Below are 22,712 nucleotides of genomic sequence, written 5' to 3' on the forward strand. Positions count from 1 at the left end.
AATGTTCTCTGTGCTGAGCCCATGAGGAGACAAAAGAAAAAAGTCCTAAGGATTCTTGGGAAATCAACTGATCAAATTCTAGAGCAGAGAAAGTACAGGTGTGCCTGGAGTGTACTGGACCCATGGCAAAGGGATGGCCCAAGACTAAAAGATCATGTCCAAAGTCACAAGAGCCAGGGGTGAGGGAGATTCTTACTGGTCAAATATGGGACAAAATCAGCATTGAAAAGAATAATGACAATTGTGGAGAATCTAACACATTAAATGAATGCTCACCAGTCCAGAGCAATATGCCACAAATGAGAGGAAAAGAAAAAAGGAGGAAAAAGAGAAAAATCTCTTCTTTATCAGGGAATGGCACTAATTAATGTAGAAGAAGTAATAGAATTAGAAAATTGAGTCCATTAGGAATCACAATAGATGCTAAAGCTATCAGGAAAAGGATAGTGCCCAGGAGTTCCACAAAGACCACGCTGCCAAACAAGCCAAATTTACAGCAGAGTCCTTTTATTGAAGAGCTGGCCTGCAACTGCCTCAGTGTCCCAACCTGGGGTTTCTGAGGGCCGCCCTGAGTGTTTAAGGAGTCAGGTTTTTAAGGCTTGGTCTGCACCCTGGTTGGCACGCAGGCTGTCCAGGTGCATTGGGGAAGGCGGGGGACAGCAAGCAAGCATTGTACAGAAGCAGAATGTTGCGGTTAGTTAGCCATACGTCATACATCTTTGTTTTCGTATTTCCCCAGGCATCTTAGTTCCAGTACTTTCCTCCATACATCTTTGTCTCAGTATTCTCTCCACCTGGCATTGTTTAAAGGTCAGTCTGGGGACAGTCAGTTCATTTCCAGACCCAGGAGTTAGTCAAGCAAGAAGTTAGTGAGCACTTTCCCATCTATCTTGGTAGTGAACCAGACTTACTCCATTTTGTTGAGGGCTTGCAACCCAAGAATTTGTCAGGAGTTAACTGGTATTTTTCTACTTTAGCCTAGACCTAACAAAAGCACTTCGAGGAATAGGATCTCAAAACACCACTCCACAGGGTACTTGATGCTGAGGAAGAGAAAAACATGACCTTAGAGCGGAAAGGCCTGGCAGAGTTGGGGTTCAGTTTGGAGGTGGCATCCAGTTGGGTCTGTGACCAGGATTGGGGTTCCCTAGGGTCAGGTGCAGGTGGGGGCTAATCATTTGTCTGTGTTGGGACTCAGGCATGTTCTAGAGCAGAGCTAGGGTTACAGAGCCACTCTGGAGACAGAAGTCACAGCACAGCAGGGGACCCTAGCTGGTGAGCACTGACTCACTGCCACCTGGTTTACTCCAGCACTCTGGCATGGCTGCAGAACTGCTTTAAGGACAGACTGGCCCTTCCTACCAGATCTAGATACTGAGACAACCCGTTCAGGGTCTAGGAGTGTTCGTCTCCATTTCCACGGCAGGGAAACAAATATTTGCAGTGTAATTTTCCTTAAGAAGGTCCTAGGGCAAAAGTCCTGTTCTGGGCCAGGAGAGAAGAAATCGAGGTGTCTGGCACTGCAATATGTGGAGCAGCACCCCTACACACACTGCTCACCCCCCCTTGCCTCCATGCACCTCCTCCTGGCTGTCTTCCAGGGAACATCTCCTCTCACTTCTCCCCTGCCCTGTCCTGCTGGTCAGACTCTCCCCACCAGGCCTGGAAGCAGCCATCTGTCCTCAGCCCTTGTGAGGCTCAGGTGCAGAAGCAGCGTGGGGTCTATGTCAGGAGTGACATTAGGTACAAAAGCAGACAGTCAGCTGTCGGCAGGTACTGTTTTTTCTGCCTTTTTAAACATTGTCTCACGGCTTATGACCAGCTCCACCTCGTTCAGCCCTCAGGGCAGACAGAATTCTTGCTTTTGGTAATTACCCTGAACCCTCCCAGCCTCAGACAAAGGAAGCCACTATGATAAATGGGTCTGGATGGTGATCATTTGTGACTTGTATTAATATTTACAACAATAACATTTTTCATGGGTAGGGTTTTTTTTTTTTGGAACTGCAGGAAATGAAATGCAAATTAACAACTGTAAAGATTATAACATAATGAAATGGGACATAAATGATAAAGAACTAATGAATTAAGTGGCTTCAAGGCATGGAGGGAAAATGTCCTTCAAAAGCAAACATGTAGATAAAGTAAGAGATTAATAACACGGGGAGGAGGGGGGCTCGGGAGCTCAGGCCTCGATTTGCCCCCTCCAGGGCCTGCTCTAGCTCAGCTCCTTTGACTGTGGCTCTCCCACTGTCTGCCCAGTTGCTTCAGAGGAAAAAATAAACATTTTCTTCTCCCCACAACCCCTCAGATCAGTGTGTCAATGCTTGAAGATTCTGTTTCTCTCTGAATCTGTTCAGGCGCTCACCCTTCTAATATTCCCACTCCTACCCCACACACACCTTCCGTGGAGCCTCAGGCTCCTCCACCCCAGTTCACTTCTGTCACAGCTCTTCGGGTAAAAAGTACAGGCATATGGTCCTGTCATTCTCCTTCTCTTAAATTAATAATTAATAAATAAATGAGCAAAATAACAAACCACCAAGCAAACAAAATATGCTCTCCAGCCATTCTCCACTATTTTTCTTCTGTCCCTCTTTGCTCATCCTTGGATAAAAGTGACTATTGTAAAAAACACCTATGGAAAGAGGACTCCGTGCACCAGGGAACAGATGTTCAACCGCAGGGGGAGTCTCGAGGTGGCAGTGGGAAGTTCTAGGTGGGTGTGAGGTACGTTACTGCTTTGGTCAGAACTCTTTGCATTGCAACAAGAGAAACACAGCTCAAACCAACTAAACAAAACCGGGGGTCATTAACTGATATAACTAAAAGCCTAGGGGTCTGCAATCAGCTTGAATCTGGGCCTAGAATAATGTCCTTGAGACTCAGCCTCCCTCTGGGTCTCTTGTCTGGTGGCCTTGGTCTTGTGCTGGCTATTCACTCGGTAAGGCAACAAGGTTACCCACGGCTCCAGACTCATCCCCCAGCACCCTGGGTGGAAGACAGTGTGCATCCCATACTCTGTGATTCCAGCAGGAGCCCTGGCTGCACTCCAATCAGACTGACATGGGTCCTATACTTGTGCCAGAGGCAGCACAGCGGCCAAGGCCATGGAGAAGTCATTGGGCTCCTCCTGGAAACGCCACTCCGCTACCAGCATGGCAGCCCTCCTGGTTTTCCTCCCACCTCCCCGGCAGCCTCTGGCCAGGATCTTCATGGATTCCTCCTCATAGCTCCTATCATTTAACATTGATGTCTTGGGATGCAAGCTCTAGCCTCTTCTCTGTTCTACCCCACAATCACCCACTTGTGATACTGTGTGGTCTCCTGACTCCAAATGCCCCATGTGCTGGTCCTACACAAATTTGTATCTGTAGCCTGGACCTGCCCCAAGGTGGGGATTTACATGATGGTCTCGCTTGGGTTTCTAAGGGACATAACAAGCCTCGCATTTCCAAGATGGAAATCCTGTCTATAGTGGCAAGCCTGTTCTTCCCAGGTTCTCACCCTCTACTGCCCATCCCTGTGCAGCCCTGACCACTGACTCTGGCCAGATCATGCTGCCCAGCCTCCAGCAGGCCGTGCTGCCACCTCTGACCCCATGGTCCATCTAAACAGCGGGTTCCCATCAACACATGGGGAGATGGCATCCTCTCTCCTTTCCTACTTCCCACTCTTCTACCAGTGGGCCCTACCTCTTCCCCTACCTCCAAATCCTCTCCCTCTGCTCTATCACAGCAGCTCCCAGCTGCTCTGCAAACCCACCTGCCAGTGCCCCTGCCTCAGGGACTTTGCACTCTCTGTTCCCTCTGCTGGATTCCTCTCACACCTCCTTCAAGTCTTTCCTCAAATGTCCTTCTCAGCCCTCCCCATTCCCAATTCCACCCACGTGCACCCTGTCCAGCTGCTCAAGTTTATTTTTTTCTCAGCCACCCATAGCTTTCTAATGCAGCAGAATTATACTTTTATTTTGTCAATTGTCTTTCTTCCTCCACCTCCTAGAGGTGGGATTTTTGCCTGCTTTGTTTACTGCTAAACAGTGCCTACCGCCCCGTAGGTACTCAGTAGGCCAAGCCTGGGACAGGGGTATAGGCTGGGACGCCCTGAACCATACTACCTGAGAACACTGAAGGGGAGGACACTCACAGCAGGGCCTGCTCTGAACTTCATGGCAGCCCCCATCTTCGAGGTGGACTATCCCCGTCCCCACTCACTGGTGCTCCTCCCCAGCCCGGCCTTCCTTGGAATTCCCTGACCCCAACCCACTGGTCCAAAGAGAGGTGTTTGGGACCTGTGTATGACCTAGAGCAAACATCCTCTACCTGCAAGCTGAAGTTTCCCATTGTCCCAGTCAACTCGGCCACTGTAACAAAACACCACTGGCGGCTTAAACCACACACACTTATTTCTCCAGTTCTGGAGGCAGGAGTCTGAGGCCAGGCAGCCAGCATGGGCTGGTTCTGAAGAAGCCCCTTCCTGGCTTGCAGGCTGCAGACGGCCACTGTGTCCTCGCACAGCGGAGAGAAAGCTCTGGTGTCTCTCCTTCTTCTTGCAGGACACTAATCCCATCTTGAAGGCCCTACTCTCCTAATCTCATCTAAACTTAATCACCTCCTAACGGCCCCAGGTCCTATGTCATTACATTCATTCCACATGTCCCCTCCTGAAGCCACCCAGTGGAGCTCCGCAAACACTAAGGGCCTGAGCTCACCTGTGTTGTTTCTGGAGGGCAAGAGAGAATTGCTACTGGTCACACAGCTGGCTCAGGATCTGAGCCCTGTCCTGATGACTCACATGGCTCCTCAGTATGTTTGCCACCTGTTTCAGTCACTGGCCCCAGAGCCCCCATCCCTGTCTTAGGCTAGCAGGGCTCACCCTCTGGCCGAGCACTCTACAACACAACCGCAGCCCAGTGTGGGCCAGGCCAGGGCTGCACATGTGCCTACAGACAGAGCAGATGCTCCTGTGGTCCAGGGAGGCCCAATCAGGCCATAAATTCTTGCCACCCCTCACCCTCAGAGGCTGGAGAAGTCCTGTGTGGGGAGCCTCGGAGCCACCCGGGTGCATGTGGCCAGGCAGATAGCCCCCAGTGGCTCCTCAGCAGGCATCCTGAGCAGATGAGCCCTGACAGACACAGATTCCATTTTCATACAAATGTCTGTGGTTGCAGCAAATACACGATGGGGAGACAGAAATATGACATAAAAGCTAAGTCGGTGCTGCAGAAGATGCTTCCTGGTGTTTGGGGGGCTTCAGAGAGCTGTGTTAGCCACCTGTCAGGAACAGTGAAAGAAGCAGATGGAGCTCTTTGGAGAGGCATCAAACAATTTTGAGATGAATCTGCGTAGAGAGGGGCAATGTAATCAGGCCCAGGGAGCCGCAGGGTGGAGTAGGCAGCAGAGCTCAGGACAAGCAAATAATTAACCACGGACCTCTTCACTTGGTCTAGGACGGCAGCTGCCAGCTCCTGTTTCAGCTCCTTCCTCCAGACCACCCCTCCTGCTGGCAGCCCCCCAGGCACCCACCCTCCTAGGGAGCCCAGTCATCCTTGCCAAAAGGACCAGCCAATAGGTGAGCCCAGGAAGGGGTTGTTGTCAGATGTGAGGTTTTTAGGCACAAGGCCTGAGCCCCATGCCCTTATCTCCTACATGTCACCATCTGAAAATGGTGAATGACAACTGTCCTTGTAAGGAAGACTCCAAGGGATTGGATGGCACCAGACTATCTACTGCGGGATGTTTGTTAATGGAAAGGAAGGGAGGAGGGAAGCAGGGAGGTGAACTTCTACAGTTCAAAATCAGAGGGAGACACAAGACCCAGTGAAGTTAAATAGACCCCTTTCCTGGAGAATCGAACACGTGTGCATGTGATGGATTCCCCTATATTCCCCGTGAGAGGAATGAGAGTTTGCAGATTTTTCACAAAGTCTCTTGAGCCTAAAGTTCTCAGGACACAATTTGGAAAATACTGTGTGAGCCAGTTGTGTTCTTTTTCAATGCCAAGATTCATATCAAAATTAATAAATACTCTTCTAACAGTCCACACTGATCCAGGAAACGGACGCACGGACTCCAGGCAGGGCAGCCATGCTCCTGGTCCCGTCCTGCCCCAGCCCAGCGTCACTATAAGCCACCTGGTGACCATGACACCTCCTCTAGCACCTTATGCCTGTGAAGGTAGCTTAGAGAAATGAAATAAATGTATGTGTTAGATTATTATTCTTTTCTCTTTTTATTATTAAATCATAGCTGTGTACATTAATGCGATCATGGGGATCCTTTTTCTTTCAAGGAAAAAGTTTGTGCTCTCTTTGTCTCTCTCCATATGGATTTGAGATCATAGTCAGTATGTGTCTCTGTAAAGCAACAATCTTTTTCCAATTTATTGATTCAATAAATACTCTCTGAGCACCCACATGGGCCCAGCACACTCTAGGCACTGGGGATGCAGCGGTGAACAAAAGGGACAAAATCCCTGTCCTCCTAAAGCTGGTGGTTCAGAGTAAGTGACAAAAGATTGTATGTGCACACCAAGAAGGTCTGAACTCTGAACAGGATTGAAGGATTTGTAGATGACAACAGAAGAAAGGAGGAGATAAAGCTCTGACACTGAGCAGCTCACTCAGCTACTGGCTGGCTCCAGCCTACACTGGTGGAGGCTTCAATGGTGGCAGCTGTGGGTCCCCAGGGCCCAAGCCTAAGTTTCTACTCATCAGTAGAGGTAACAGAAGCTCCCCTCCCTTGACCTTATCTCAAAGTTCACTTTCAGAGTGAGAAAGGAAAGACGCTGAAAACCAGGTATTTCCCTAGTCTACCATGACTCTCTGATTAACTATTTTAATCTTCTGGTTAAAATAGAAAAATGGGGAGTGGTGGAGAGTGATACAGAGTCCCTGTGCTGACAAATCGACTTAAAATTCTAGTCAGAAACTATTTAAGGTGATTTAAAGAAAATCACTTTACTTTATACTTTCTGGTTTGGACATACAAAGTCCAATCTCAGTACTGACCCTGGAGCATACACAAACCTCTCAGCCAGATCAGGCCTCAGACGTCAGCTGTGTACCTTCAGGCTACACAGGCAAGGAGTCTGATGAGATGGGAGACAGGCCATCAAGACTGACAAGAATGAAGATTTAGGGACTGTGTTTTGAATATGTTCTCTTCTGCTTAGTCTTTAGATAGAAAACTTGCTCTAATGCTTCCTTTCCCTCTAGAGGACAATTTCACAGCCTCTAGGAATAGGAATCTAGTGCCTCAGGATGAGCCAAGCACCCCAATTCACTCCTATGCTAGTGTCCACAGACTGGGGGCCGTAAACAACAGGAATTTATTCGCTTAGTCCCAGAGGCTAAGTCCAGAGGCATGGGGTCAGCAGGGCCATGCTCCCTCTAAAGGCTCCAGGGGAGAATCCATCCACATCTCTCTCCCGGCTTCTGGGGGCTGCCAGCAACCTTTGCCCATAGGGGCACCACTCCAATCTCAGCCTCCACTGTCACATGCTTTCTTGTTCCCTGTGTGTCTTCCCATGGCCTTCTTATAAGGACACCACTCACTGACTTAGGACCCACCCTAATCCAGTATTACCTGATTTTAACAAATCGCATCTGCAAATACCCTATTCCCAAAAAAGGTCTCATTCTGAAGCACTGGCGAGTTAGGACGCTAAGATAGCTTTCGCATGGCACACCCGTGGCATTCCCCGCCCCATGCAAACACTCTCCAGCATTGTGGTCTCACTCAGCTTTTTCTTCCTCAGCACCTCAGACTATGGCAGGAAGAAAGACATTCCGGAAAGATGGGCCTTGGGTCTCTGCAGGTTCCAGGGACTCGGAAGATCCCAGCATGTGTGTGGCAACTGAGGACCTGCATGTCTGGCCCACAGTCTGGCTCTCTTTCCTCAGAACATGTGTGGGTCCCTGGTCCCCTGGGGAACCGTGGTGGGGACCTTCCGGAAGCACCACATGGTACATCCTACCTTCGAGGGGTAGCTTGGGCAGGGCCTTGGGCTCATAAAGGTCTGCTGGCCACCGTGGACCCCTAGCCAAGAGCAATGTTTCCAGTGGCTCAGAGCCCAATAATGAGTCACAGCAGGTACCCCCACCAGCAAATGTGTCGTTCCTGCTCCAATGACATTTTGAAGTTTCCTTCTTGAAGCTTCAGATGCGGTAAATGGAGGTGGACAGGAGCTCTGAGCTGAATGATGCAGAGGAAGTGTCAGGCTCAACAGTCCTGAATTGGAAGCGCTCAGAACACCCACTCGAAAGTTGGGCTCCGCGAAACCCAAGTCGCAGAGAGAGTGAAGATACGAACAGCGCCAGGGGTGGGCACGTGGGCATTGGCTGGAGACGGTCTGATTTACGTTTGTGTGAGAGCCAACATCCCTTTGCACTATAGCGTGTGTTGGCTTTGTTTTTTTAATTAAGTTATAGCATTGCCTCTTAGTGACTCCAAGGTCTTGGGCAGTTAATCAACCTCTGTCTGTGCCTCAGTTCCCCCCATCAGTCAACCAGGGGCAAGATTAGGGTCACCTTAAAAAAGTGGTTCTCAACCTTCCTAATGCTGCAGCCCTTTAATACAGTTCCTGTGGGTCGCAGCCCACAGGTTGAGAACCGCTGCCTTAAAGGGTCATGGGAAAGATTTGAATGAGATCATGCAGGTAAAGAGAAGTTCGGTCTGACCAGGCATGTACGTGGGTCCTACCCCCTGGCTAAATGGAAACGAGCTCTGAAAATGGGCTCTTTGGCTTTGGACCTCTGGATCAGGAGAAACTTCCTGAACTGTGCCTTTGCATGGTGACACTTCACAAATCACTTTATCAGAGACATAAAGATTGATGTGCAAGGATATTTACTGCAGGATTATTAATAATAGCAAAAGCCTGGACACCCCCAAGTAACTCAAAACAGAAGAAATGGCTATATAATAGCAGATCCACTCAGCGGAATATTGTCCAGCTGTCAAATGAAAGGCAGCAAACAAAACTCTCCCCTCAGGGGAGCGCCCATCCTGTAACTTGTATACATCTGTATCTAACCAGGCATAAAGTATGACTCAGGGAGAGAGACCAAAATGGCAGTAGTGCCCACCTCTGGGTGAGTTTGGTTGTCTTTACACTCCTCCAGATTTTCCAAGATGAATTACTTTTATAATTAGAAAAAAAAAGGAGTATGCAGTGCCTCACGAGCCACTTTCCAAGGTCGATGAGAAAGTCAACATCTGCCAGGTTTCAGATTTACCTCTCTAGCTAGAATCATACAGTATTCTTGGGGGTCCTGTACATGGCAGAATATTCAGGAAAGAGTTTCACATCACCTCTATGTAGCATCAAGGCTGGGCCTCCACCAGGTGCCTCCCTGAGGTCCTGTGAGCCCTTAGCGAGCACCTGAGCCAGGAGTACCAGTCTCTATTGCTTGCGAACCTGCAGACTGAACCACCAATCCCTCCCCAGGTTTAGCAAAAGTATCCCATATCCTGCAGTGAGAGCAAAACCGGCTCATGTCCAAACTGTTTTTACATCATGTGTTTTTTTCAACAGCCAGGAAAGTGTGAAGGTGACAATGGACCTTTGCAGGGAAGATGCCCCGGTGTCTGTGGATTTGGAAGGGGTCCCTGCAAGGGAAGATGGAACCACAACATGAGCTCCAGGAAGGCGGGTAGGAGGGGGAACTTTGTAGTAGCCCTATATCTGGCACAGGGCACGAAGGAACAGCAAAGCCTGCCGTGGGAGGGTGCAGAGGCCGCAGGGCTTGGGGGCACTCTGGGAAGATCTGACTGTCAGTCTGAAAAGGTGGAGACAACACGATCAGATGGCAGCCACAGAGATCTGGAATGCATGGCCCCGGGCCACATCTCTCCACCTTGCCAACGGCTCCCCAAGGCCATCTTACGGTTCTGGATCCAGAGTTTCAGAGGACAGAGAGTAGTCTGCCAGTCCACAGATTACCAAGTCAACCACATCCTCTATGGGCACCAGGGACCCTCACATTCTTGCTACTACAAGACCTGCCACAGCCACTGGTGGTTCACTTTGCTCCCAAGTGCAATCCCTGAGTGGCCAACATGGACTGCTATGTCCTCCTCTCCCAGGAGGACATATGTGACTAATAAACCGCTGTCAATCTCTCCACCCAATGCTGGTGGTGAGTGCTCAGTCATCCCAAACCCCAGGCTGAGATCTCTCCCTCACTAAAGGGCTAGAAGGTTCCCCTTAGTGGGACAGGACTGGTGGGCTGGGCAGAGCTGTACAGAGCCAAGGAGGTGAGAGGCGAATGTTGCAGCTAGGGCCGGGGCTCTGCTCCTGAGAAAGGACCTCTCAGTGGGGCTGCCCAAGGCCCAGAGGTCTGGACCACTTCTATTTTACTAGGCCTCTGATAGATTAAAAACCAAAGGCATGCCAAGATAGGGATGTAAATCCTGTAGCATGTTTTAAATGCTTAAAACATATAACAAATTCCCGCTGCTAACATTAAAACCTCACTTGGAATAATTCCCGAAGTCTAAATGCAAAGAGGCAACTGTGAATGGGAGGCTTAGGCCAAGAGGCTCACTGGCCCTGGCCCCAGGCTGAGCCCTGTGCCTCAAGGGGCAGTGTTTGGGCCAAAGCACAAGCCTCATGGGGCTTGCCACCATGACCACGTGGCCACATGGCCAGAGCTCCTCTCCTGCCTCTCCTCCCACAGCTCCCTCTTCTCTCCCCATCTTCTCTTCCTCCCTTTCTCTTCCCTTTCACCTCCCACCCACCCTTCTCCCTCCCCCAGGTCCTCCTCTACAGACATCTGAGCCCTGAAATCCTATGGGGACCTTGTGGCCTTAGGTGGACCCACCTATTTCTTGCTGCCTAACCCTGTTCCTCTCACCTGGGACTGACTGGATTGTGGCTTATCTCAAGGATGCAACTTTCCAGCCTCTGGCAGAGGATCATACCAAAACAATAATGCTGCTAGCGTGGTCAGCAATGCCTGGACTAGTTAGGAAAGGCTTTGCTATGCAAGGACAGAGGCTGAGTCCTGTGCCTTTCCTGCGGCCTCTTCCCTGTGTCTCCTGACACACCCAGACCCCTGTGCATCCCCTCCTGAAGTCTGAATAGACCACACTGCAAGCTGCCCTTGCCCTTGGAGGACTCTTCCTGCCACAATTTTCCCTGTAGGGGTAGAGCTTGGTCCCTGTCCCATGGCCTACTCTGGATGGCTGACATGATGGTACCAACCATGAACCTACAGTACAGCCACCACGTCTGCTGCCATCCCACTCCTGCTGACTAAAGATCATAGCCCAAACTCCCACCCCCACATCCTCAGTACAACCTGGCACAAAGTCCCCTCTGGCTTCCTCATTTCTTCCAGCTGAACTCAGTTGCCAAGGTTGCCAGACATCACCAGGGAGGGGGAGGGAGGTCTCAGCTGTTGGGAAGTGGATGCTGCTGGTTCTAGAGAGCTGTAGGTTCCTTCCTATAGTCCACACTCACTTCACAGCCACTGTGTGCCAGCCCCATTGCCCAGCTCTAGGGATGCAGAGGGGGCTTGCCAGACACTGTCCTCCTGGAGCCTGCAAAGGAAGCAGACACTCTGTCAAAGATCCTGCCAGTGTGTGTTTAGTAATGACCAGAATCCCAGGTACACAGGAGAAATGGTGCTTTAGGGTATACAGTGAGGGGTCCCAGGCTCATCTGGGGTGGGTGGGGGGAGGGAATGCTCAGGGAAGCCCCTCTGCAGGATTTCAGTTAGGGTTTGAAGGGTGTGTAGAAGAGGCTGGGCAAAGGAGTGAGAAGAGAAGGTGAGATACCCCATGTGGAGCCTGAATTTGGTGCTTGTGAGGTCACAAAAGAAGGCTCCTTTGGCCACACTGCAGAGAACGCAGGTGGTGGGTATGACTGAGAGCAGTGGAGCCAGACCCCTGCTGGGCTGCATACCTCCTCCAGGGGCTGGACTGCTCAGGCAGAATCCTGCATGCAGGGTCCCAGGCCTGACTCCAGAAGTCAGCTCCCCAGACTGCCTGGACATATCTTCTGCTCTCCCATGGTCTCCAAAAAGAAGTCAGGACAGAGAACCCAGAGATGGGGCTCTCCATCAGACAAGAGATGTGGGGCTGGGTGGGGCCGAAAGTAAGAGCCGGGAAGCATTTCTCTGTATGTGGCCACAAGTTTTTCCCAGGCAGCTCCAGTTCCACTCCTTTGTGCCAGTGCTGGTAACACTCAGGGCATGGGGATGGGAATACCCTCTGCATTATGCTCCTGATGGTACTGGGAAAATTACCATGTCACTGGGTAATTAAGCTCCTGGATGCTATGTTTAAGGTTTTATCAACATAGCTTTTATAAAATGCTGCTTCTCAGGCATGGATTGGAAGGTGAAGGTGAGTGAGCCTATTTGCTCTGTCCTATTTACTATTTCTGCCTATTTACTGAAGTTCTTCTCTGAGCCATACCCAGAGCCAGCTGCAGAGCAGCGGCAGCGTCAGGGTGAGGAGGAGCTACAGATCCAAAGGAGCTTGGGGAAGGAGTGGCATCCTAGCCCCAGGCTGATGGAATGTGGTAGTGACAGGCAGAAGGAGGGCCCTGAGGTGGCCACAGCAGAGGGTGGCCAAGTGGACACCAATCTTAGCACGCGCACGAGCCTCTCTGCAGCCAGGCCAGTGAGCGTATGGGCCATGTCTTTGGGCCACGGCCACCCTCGCGGGCATACATGTTCTTCTCATCTCTGTAGCCTCACTGCTACAATTCTGCAGCAAACAGGCAAGAAATTTTTTTGCTTTTTTCCCTCCCTCCATCTCCAAATACATTCCACTGGATCTATTTTCTTTCTTGTTACATGGAGCCATCTGAGTCCTGTAGAGCCACTTTTGGCCATAAGGATGATCTCATCTTTGGGTATTAAAGTCTTATCTTGGCCAGATGCACTGGCTCGCACCTGTAATCCTAACACTCTGGAAGGCAGGGTCTCACTCTGGCTCAGGCTGATCTCAAACTTATGAGCTCAGGCAGCCATCCACCTCAGCCTCCCAGAGTGCGAGGATTACAGGAGTGAGCCACCATGCCCAGCCCTTGTACCCAGGAGTTTGAAGTGAGTGAACTAGAGCAAGACTCTAGCAAGACTCTGTCTCAAAAAAGTAAATAAAGTCTTATCTAGTCCAGCTTAAGTCAAAACTTTACCCAACGCGAATATATTAAGACTACTGAACTGTACACTTAAACACAGATGAGATGGTAAATTTATATGTATTTTATCACAGTTAAAAATAAATTTTAAAAAATGTTTAAAACAAAAACGCTTTAATCTTGCAACCAATTTTAGCCTTTCATGTCCCCCATTTCAGACCTGCACCTCAGCTCAGGGACCAGCAATGGGAACATTGGGGGCATATCCTCTAACTGCAGGAGGAAAGTGGTTGAATTAGTCAGGGATCTCCACAGAAACCAAAACAATAGGAGCTCTATATACATAGATGTACATGAAGGCACTGTCAACACAGAGACACAGTGGATGAGGAATTGGCTCACATGATTAATGAGGGCTGGCAAGTCCAAAATCCACAGAGCCCATATCCTAGTTTGGGCCTGAAGTCCAAACTGTAGAACCAGGAAAGGCCAGTGTTCCTAGACCATTAGGCAGGAGAATGTTTGCTTCCTGGGTGAGGGTCAGACTTTTGTTCTTTTCAGGTTTTCAACTGATTGGATGAGGCCCACCCACATGAGAGAAGGTTATCTGCTTTACTTAGTTTACCAATCTAAATGTTACTCTTACCCAAAACACCCTTATGGAAGCACCCAGCATAACGTTTGATCAAATATCTGGACACCCTGTGGCCCGGTGAAATTAACCATAATTAACCAACACAGCAGTAGAGTGTAGAGACAGTAGCTGCAAGTCAGGAGGCCTGGGCTCTGCTCTGTCTCCACCTTCAATACTGGGCCTCAGTCTCCACCTTTCATCAGGTGAGATAAGGCTTGTGGGCCTCTCCGAAAGCTATAAAGTGCTCTAAGAAGTGCGCTACACTTGTTGTTGTGATTATTTCAGTTGCCCTCAGTAAATGCCCAAAAGGTTGCTGAGGACCTGGGCAGGGTTCCCACATGCAGCTGAGATGGGGGTGGAGGTGAAATACTTGTGAAATACCTTCCTGGAATGTTGATTCCCAGGAGGGATTTATGGGCCCTGTAGTCATTATTTTAGAGCAACTTATCAAAAACACTGCCTGCAGCCTCATCATAAGCACTTATTCCACAGAAAAGTTGTTTGCAAAACACAACAGACATCAATAATGATGTTTCCAGAGTTGTAAATCTTCTAAGCCTGCCTTCCCTTCCTGAGGAAGAAGACACTTGATTTTGTTCTCCAGGAGCTCAGAAGTTTCCAAATAGATAACAGAATCCCAAAGTCCATTAAGCAAGGTAATTTACAATAGTGGCAGGCCAAATTCAGGGAAATACATTAGAGCTTTTTCCCATTTGGCTCGTAGAAAGACATTATTCTAGCACACACACAATGAATGCTGTTAGGTGACAATCGTTTAGCTTTCCTAACGAGTTTATTCATCCCCCACACCACGCAGCACATTAATTTTGAGTGAAAGTTTGCTCCACCAGATAAGATTCTCAAAGCCCAGTCAGAGACACCAGGGACCTCATTTTCAACCCGTTAAATAGGCATCACTGGACATTATAACAAAGAGAAAGAGGGGAGAAAAGGTGATTTCTTTTAGAGTTCTGCTTCATACTTCAAGCTCTCCCTTGAGTTGTGTGACAAAACAGCAATTTCAAATTTGGTACTGCAGAAACTTTTGAAGGCTTTGGGAAGTGTTTTGAGAAAGAAATTAAACATAAAGATATTATTAAACATTAAGTAAATTTGCTAAATACTTCTTCCATGTTTTAAAAGGCAACCAACATGATATTGCCAGGGAGAATAGAGCAACGGAAAAAAAAAAAAAAAAAGACAACCAAAAGTGGGTTCCATTCTCTGCTGGTCTCTCTAGGGCACCCTGCCATTCCCTCCCTATCATGGACTACATTTCCAGGTATGGTCAAGAACAAGGTCAGAAAAGACTCTTTCACCCGTAGAAAAAAATATGAATTATTCATGCTAATCTGTGGGCCAAACATGGAGCAATCTCAGGAGATAGAAGAGAAGCTGACTTCCACAGTAGTTATTGAGCTCCTACCATACATCTTCATTGCAAAGGACAGAAAACCAACTGAAATGAACTTAGGCAAACAATGAATTTATTAGTACTCAGGATTCATCACCCCACATTTTGCCTGTTTGCTTGGAGTCATTAGGAGCAGAAAGTGTCCAGGGGGCAGTCTCAACTTCTAATTCCATGGAGTCATTGCTGTGTTTCCTAGTTTCTCCCTTGGATACAAAGACTTCCCAACTAACTTGACCCAAAGTTGCAAGGCCAGGAAGCAAAAATTATCCAAGTTGTTGGGGACAGTAGTAAAGGGAGAAACTCCCACTTTCACCCTCTTGATTCCAGGATCCCAGTGTTCTGGCTGTAGGAGAAACAGCACAAGCATTGGTCCTTGATTCAAAACATATACTGCATTAAGTACAACCCTATGTAGAACCCCATCTTTGGGGATGTTGTTTACCAAATGGTGCCAAGCATAAATCTTTGACAGGCCATTCCACTGTATGTTGAGTTAAATCAGTAAAATTACTAATTTTATAAGTCAGTAACAATTCAATATTTGCACTTTCACATGGTTCAAGCTAATATTAGGCCAGCTGCTTCTGGGTAATGAAGCACATGGTAAGACCAATGAATTCCATGAGCATGAGCTGATTGCTTTGCTTCCTTTACAATGAAATGAGTTCTTGGTCAGAAGCAACGCTGTATGAGTACCATATGGTGAATAAGGCATTCCATGAGTCCATGGATGGCGGTGCTGGCAGAAGCAGTGAAGACAGGGAAGGCACACCCTTGTCAGAACAATTATCTACTTCAGGAAGAGCAAATCACTGTCTCCTCCATAATGGAAGGGGCCAGCTATCCCAAGGAAAGAGGCCACATCAGAGGCTCAGCTCTGGTCTCTGTTCTCAGCAGTGGTGATGATAACCATCATCTTTGGAGGTTCTGAGTCAATGTGTAGTCTCCATTCCTTCTGCCATGGGCTCTTTATTCATGGGCCCATTGAGCAAAGCACTGGGTGACTGGGAATTGAAGTTGTCTAACTTCACAGAACATGTCATTGTATCCATCTGGTAATTGGATGCCTCCTTCCCAGTGGATGCAATTTTGTGAGTATTCACATGAGACACAAATTTCTTCCTGCACTTATGCTCTTCCTGAGAGATCTGTACATGTATCTCTTCTCCAGACCTCCATCCATCCTCTGATCTTATTCTTTGCATGCCTCTGATCACTCAGCCAAACCATTAGCCATTGCCCATAAATTAGAGTAGATTCATACTTCTGGTCACCTCTGAGTCCAGAGACAGTGGACAGTCACATTTCTTAAAGTTCTACCCTGTTGGAGAATTGCTCCTTACCACTGTCTCTGAGAGACATTCCTTGTTAAGATTAATGCTATAGCAATCCTCTTCCAAAGTGGGCTGACTGGTATCCCCTGCAGGACCATCTAAGAATGAGGTCCTATTTCCCTCAGTCATCTAGTTACAAGAAAGTCCCCATTTAGGAGAGAGAGCAAGATGGCGGCCGAGTAACAGCTTCCTTGCATCTGGGCACCATGAGTCTGGGGAGATAAGACTCCAGGCATCTCTGGCTGGTGGTATCTGCCTATAATCACCCCTTCAAGGATACAGGGAGTCAGCGAGAGACTTCTGGACCCCAAGAGGAGGACAAAAACAAAAACTGGCAAGTGGTCACGTGTGTTCAATTGGTCTAATCCTGCCGGCAACTGTAAGTACAGTAGCAGCGAGACTGCAAACCGGAAAGGCCTTACCTGTGAACTGTTTCGGAGTTTTAGGACTTGGCACTCAGTTGAACTGCCTTGGGAAGAGCTTGAGCAGGAGTGCAGAGAACTTTGGGCATTGTCTAGGGCCGCAGACTGAACTGCTGAGCCAGACGGAGCTAATAGTGTTCGGCTGTGGGCTGCAGGGAGCCATTGGGAGAGAACTGCCCCAGCAAGGTCCGCCCTCAGGGTTGCAGAGCAAGGATCAGGCAGGAGCTAGAAACCTATTGACTGAGCAGCCTAAAGGCAGGGACTGAGCCGCCTTACAGCCCTAACCCTCAGGGGCAGAGTGAGACCGGTTTTGGCACACTGGGGAAGTGGATAGCCACTTCAGCAGTGATTCCAGTGACAAGCACTTTCCTGGGAAAGCTTCTGCTTAGCAAGTTTACAAGTTTAAAGTGCCTTTTAAGAAGGCTGAAGAGAGATTCAGGGTGTCTACCCTGTAGGATTTGAGAAATCAGCAGAAGCCTCCAGTCGTATCAGCATTGTGATTAACAACATCTCATACCCCAGAAGACCACCTGTTGCTCAGACAATATTGAGCGAGATATATATACTGCTTTGTTTTTAGTTGGTTTTTTTGTTTGTCTTTTGTTTATTTTGATGTTGCTGTTGTTTTGTTTTTCAATTTCAACCTTTTCCGTACAGATTTTTTTCTTTCTCAATTTTTCTACTTTAATTACAATTTCCCACTGCTGCCTTTTTCAATAACTAGAACTTCATTTTTGCTAGTGTTTCTACCCCTATTATTTGGTTTTTCACCCAATTCTATCACGTAAAGTTTTCTGTTTGCTTGTTTTGGTTTGATTTATAGCATTTTTGTCTTTCCTCTCTACTTGGTGGAGGTGGGGTACTGTGTCTGTCAGGTTAGCAAAGAGATGCTGATCTCAAGGGAACCACCCAACTGGGCACCCCAGAGGTTGGGGGTTTTTTTTGTTTGTTTGGTTGGTTTTTTTTGTAGAGACAGTCTCACTTTATGGCCCTCGGTAGAGTGCCATGGCCTCACACAGCTCACAGCAACCTCCAACTCCTGGGCTTAAGCGATTCTCTTGCCTCAGCCTCACGAGTAGCTGGGACTACAGGCGCCCGCCACAACACCCGGCTATTTTTTGGTTGCAGTTTGGCCGGGGCTGGGTTTGAACCCGCCACCCTCGGTATATGGGGCCGGCGCCTTACCAACTAAGCCACAGGCGCCGCCCTGAGGTTGGGGTTTTTTTAAGGTTGTGTCAAAGTACCCCCACTGTACACCTATATTGCTCTGTGCTCTTTCTGTGCCTCTCTTCTTTTTGTCAATATTCCTTTTACCTGCCCCCTCTCCTTTCTCTATTTTCTTTTCATTCTTTCCTTCATCCCTTCTTGCTCTTCAACCTTCTCATCCTTCTGGTCCTGTACCAAAAGGACTCATCAAAACCTTAGTCCATAGGCACAGGAACTTAAGAGCAAGAGGAAGTGAAAGGAAAATGAGGGCAAGGAAACAGATAAAAGAAATCACTCATGAGGAATAATCAGCAGAAAACTCCAGGCAACATGAAGAACCAGTCCAGACCAAACCCTCCAAGGGACCATGAGGTAGCTACTACAGAGGATTCTACCTATAAAGAAATGTTAGGAATGACAGAAAGGGAATTTAGAATACACATGATGAAAACAAAAAAGGAAATGATGGAAAAATGAAGGAAACTGCTAATAAAGTGGATAATAATCAAAAAGAAATCCAAAAATAGAATGATGAACAATATGAAGAATATAGAAAGGATATAGTGGAGCTGTAGGAACTAACGCAGTCAATTAGGGAACTTACACATGCAATGGAAAGTATCAGCAACAGGTTAGACCATGCAGAAGAAAGAATTTCAGAGGTAGAAGACAAGGTTCTTGAGATAACTCAGATAGTAAAAGAGGCAGAAAAGAAGAGAGAGAAAGCAGAACGTTCACTGTCAGATTATGGGACTTTGTGAAGCGTTCTAACATATGAGTTATAGGAATCCCAGAAGAGGAAGAAGAACGCCCCAGAGGAATAAAAGCCATACTAGAGAATATTATAAATGAGAATTTCCCAAAAATCACCAAAGATTCTGACACACTGCTGTCAGAGGGATATCAGACCCCAGGTCACCTCAACTCTAACCAAGCTTCTCCAAGACACATTGTGATGAACCTGTCCAAAGTCAAGACAAAAGAAAAGACCCTGCAAGCTGCCAGGAGTAAGTGCCAGTTGACCTACAGGGGCAAATCCATCAGAGTGACTGCAGACTACTCTAATGAAACTTTCCAAGCAAGAAGACAATGGTCATCTACCTTTAATCTACTTAAACAGAACAATTTCCAGCCCAGAATTCTGTACCCTGCTAAGCTAAGCTTCAAAATTGATGGAGAAATCAAATATTTTATGGATATACAAACATTGAGAAAATTTGCCACAACAAGACCAGCTCTACAGGAAATACTTCAACCCGTTCTACACACTGACCATCACAATGGATCAGCAGCAAAGTAAGAACTCAGAAATCAAAGGACAGAACCTAACTTCCACACTGATGCAAAGGATAAAACTAAGCAATGGACTCTCACAAAATAAGATGAATAGAATACTACCACACTTATCAATTATCTCAATAAATGTTAATGGCTTGAATTCCCCACTGAAGAGACATAGATTATCTGACTGGATTAAAAAACACAAGCCATCCATTTGCTGTCTGCAAGAAACACACTTGGCTTCAAAAGACAAATTAAAACTTCGAGTCAAGGGTTAGAAGACAATTTTTCAAGCAAATGGAATTCAGAAGAAAAGAGGAGCTACAATCTTACTTTCAGATTCATGTGGATTTAAAGCAACTAACGTCAAAAAAGACAAACATGGTCATTTTATATTGGTCAAGGGAAAAATACAACAAGAAGACATTTCAATTCTAAATATATATGCACCCAATTTAAATGCTCCCAGATTCTTGAAACAGACCTTACTCAGTCTGAGCAATATGATATCTGATAAAACCATAATGACAGGGGACTTTAACATTCCTCTTACAAAGCTGGACAGATCCTCTAAACAGAAATTAAACAAAGATATAAGAGATTTAAATGAGACCCTAGAACAACTATGCTTGATAGATGCATATAGAACACTCCATCCCAAAGATAAAGAATATACATTCTTCTTATCACCCTATGGAATATTCTCCAAAATTGATCACATCCTGGGACACAAAACAAATATCAACAGAATCAAAAGAACTGAAATTTTACCTTGATCTTCTCAGACCATAAGGCACTAAAGGTGGAACTCATCATTAACAAAAACGTTTGACCCCACACAAAGGCATGGAAATTAAACAATCTTCTGTTGAATGACAGATGGGTGCAGGAAGAAATAAAACAGGAAATCATTAACTTCCTTGAGCAAAACAACAATGAGGACACAAGCTACCAAAACCTCTGGGATACTGCAAAAGCAGTTTTGAGAAGAAATTCATTGCTTTAGATGCCTACATTTGAAAAATAGAAAGAGAGCACATCAACAAACTCACAAGCCATCTTATGGAATTGGAAAAAGAAGAACAATCTAAGCCTAAACCCAGTAGAAGAAAAGAAATATCCAAAATCAAATCAGAGATCAATGAAATTGAAAACAAAAGAATCATTCAGAAAATGAATGAAACAAGGAGTTGGTTTTTTGAAAAAATAAATAAAATAGATAAACCATTGGCCAGACTAACAAGAAATAGAAAAGTAAAATCTTTAGTAACCTCAATCAGAAATGATAAAGGGGAAATAACAACTGATCCCACAGAGATACAAGAGATCATCTCTGAATACTATGAATACATCTCAGAAACTCTATGCCCAGAAATTTGACAATGGAAGAAAATGGATCAATATTTGGAATCACACCCTCTCCCTAGACTTAGCCAGGAAGAAATAGAGCTCCTGAACAGACCAATTTCAAGTACTGAGATTAAAGAAACAATAAAAAAGCTTCCAACTAAAAAATGCCCTGGTCCAGATGGCTTCACACCAGAATTCTATCAAACCTTCAAGGAAGAGCTTATTCCTGTACTGCAGAAATTATTCCCAAAAATTGAGGAAGAAGGAATCTTCCCCCAACACATTCTATGAAGCAAACATCACCTTTTCCAAAACCAGGAAAAGACCCAAACAAAAAGGAGAACTTCAGACCAATCTCACTCATGAATACAGATGCAAAAATTCTCAACAAAATCCTAGCCAATAGATTACAGCTTATCATCAAAAAAGTCATACATCATGATCAAGTAGGTTTCATCCCAGTGATGCAAGGCTGCTTTAACATACGCAAGTCCATAAACGTTATCCACCATATTAACAGAGGCAAAAATAAAGATCATATGATCCTCTCAATAGACGCAGAAAAAGCATTTGATAAAATCCAGCATCCTTTTCTAATTAGAACACTGAAGAGTATAGGCATAGGTGGCACATTTCTGAGGTAAATTCTTTGTATTTATTATTTATTTATTTATTTATTTGTAGAGACAGAGTTTCACTTTATTGCCCTCGGTAGAGTGTCGTGGCATCACACAGCTCACAGCAACCTCCAACTCCTGGGCTTAGGCGATTCTCATGCCTCAGCCTCCCGAGTAGCTGGGACTACAGGCGCCCGCCACAACGCCCGGCTATTTTTTTGTTCCAGTTTGGCTGGGGCTGGGTTGGAACCGGAGGTGGCACATTTCTAAAACTGATTGAAGCTATCTATGACAAATCCACAGCTAATATTTTACTGAATGGAGTAAAACTGAAAGCCTTTCCTCTTAAAACTGGAACCAGACAAGGTTTTCCTCTGTCACCTTTACTATTCAACATGGTGCTGGAAGTTCTAGCCAATACAATTAGGCAAGACAAGGAAATAAAGGGAATCCAAATGGGAGCAGAGGAGGTCAAACTCTCCCTCTTTGCTGATGACATGATCTTATACTTTGAGAATCCCAGAGACTCAACCACAAGACTCCTAGAAGTCATCAAAAAATACAGTAATGTTTCAGGATATAAAATCAATGTCCACAAGTCAGTAGCCTTTGTATACACCAATAACAGTGAAGATAAGAAGCTAATTAAAGACACAACTCCCTTCACCATAGTTTCAAAGAGAATGAAATACCTAGGAATATACCTAACGAAGGAGGTGAAGGACCTCTATAAAGAAAATTATGAAATCCTCAGAAAGGAAATAGCAGAGGATATTAACAAATGGAAGAACACACCATGTTCATGGATGGGAAGAACCAACATTGTTAAAATGTCTATACTTCCCAAAGCAATCTACCTATTCAATGCCATTCCTATCAAAATACCAACATCGTAGTTTCAAGATTTGGAAAAAATGATTCTGCATTTTGATGGAACCAGAAAAAACCCCGTATAGCTAAGGCAGTTCTTAGTAATAAAAATAAAGCTGGGGGGGAGGCGGAGCAAGATGGCAGCCGAGTAACAGCTTCCTTGCATCTGGGCACCGTGAGTCTGGGGAGATAGGACTCCAGGCATCTCTGGCTGGTGGGAACTGCCTATCATCACTCCTATGAAGATACAGGGAGTCAGCGAGAGACTTCTGGACCCCAAGAGGAGGACTAAAACAGTGGAAAACTGGCAAGTGGTCGCGTGTGTTCAATCCATCTAAACCCGCCCACAACTGTAAGTTCAGTAGCAGCGAGACTGCAAACCAGAAAGACCTTACCTGTGAACTGTTTTGATGTCCTTGGACTTGGCACTGAGTTGAACTGCCTTGGGGAAGGCCTGAGCGGGAGTGCGGAGAACTTTGGCCGTTGCCT

This window comes from Nycticebus coucang, chromosome 17 (genome assembly GCF_027406575.1).
Source record: "Nycticebus coucang isolate mNycCou1 chromosome 17, mNycCou1.pri, whole genome shotgun sequence".
Lineage (NCBI taxonomy): Eukaryota > Metazoa > Chordata > Mammalia > Primates > Lorisidae > Nycticebus > Nycticebus coucang.